This window comes from Hylobates moloch, unplaced genomic scaffold (genome assembly GCF_009828535.3).
Source record: "Hylobates moloch isolate HMO894 unplaced genomic scaffold, HMol_V3 SCAFFOLD_1, whole genome shotgun sequence".
In the NCBI taxonomy this organism is placed as follows: Eukaryota; Metazoa; Chordata; class Mammalia; order Primates; family Hylobatidae; genus Hylobates; species Hylobates moloch.
The window spans coordinates 10,054,273-10,055,263 of NW_026652276.1; positions in this window are offsets into that span (position 1 = coordinate 10,054,273).

Genomic DNA, 991 nt, shown 5'->3' on the forward strand with positions numbered 1-991 from the left:
CTGTGTCACCCAGTCCGGAGTGCAGTGGTGAGATCTCAACTCACTGCAACCTCCAACTCCTGGGTTCAAGCGTTTCTCCTGCCTCAGCCTCCCAAGTAGCTGGGACTACAGGTGCTCGCCACCATGCCCGGCTAATTTTTGTATTTTTAGTAGAGACGAGGTTTCACTATGTTGGCCACGCTGGTCTGGAACTCCTGACCTCAGGTAATCCACCCACCTTGGCTTCCCAAAGTGCTGGGATTACAGGCATGAGCCACCGCGCCCGGCTGAAAAAAATTTTTAAATAGCCATATATAGTGGCACATGCCTGTACTCCCACCTAGTCTGGAGGCTGAGATGGGAGGATTGCTTGAGCTCAGGAGGTCAAGGTTACAGTGAGCTGTGATTGAGCCACTGCACTGCAGCCTGGGTTAGAACAAGACTGCCTTAAAAAGTATACTTCCCGGCTCGGCGCGGCGGCTCATGCCTGTAATTGCAACATTTTGGGAGACTGAGGCGGGTGGATCATCTGAGGTCAGGAGTTCAAGATCAGCCTGGCCACCATGGTGAAACCCCATCTCTACTAAAAATACAAAAAAAATAGCTGGGCGTGGTGGCGGGCACCTGAATCCCACCTACTTGGGAGGCTGAGGCAGGAGAATTGTTTGAACCCGGGAGGCGGAGGTTGCAATGAGCCAAGATTGCACCATTGCACTCTAGCCTGGGAAACAAGAGTGAAACTCCATCTCGAAAAAAAAGAAAAAGAAAAAAAAGACATGTCTGCTTCTCTAAAGGCTGAATTTGGATGCAAGGGCATTCATGAGGGAAAGTAAAATGTGTTCTGAATACCTGCAGAAACAGATGAAAGATAAATTAGAAATTTGTGATTCTATATGAAATGAAACAGCTCTCAAAGCAACAGCTCTCAAAGCAGGGAGAGATGGTCGTCAAGAAACATTCTGGCTGGGCGCGGTGGCTCACACCTGTAATCCCAGCACTTTGGGAGGCAGAG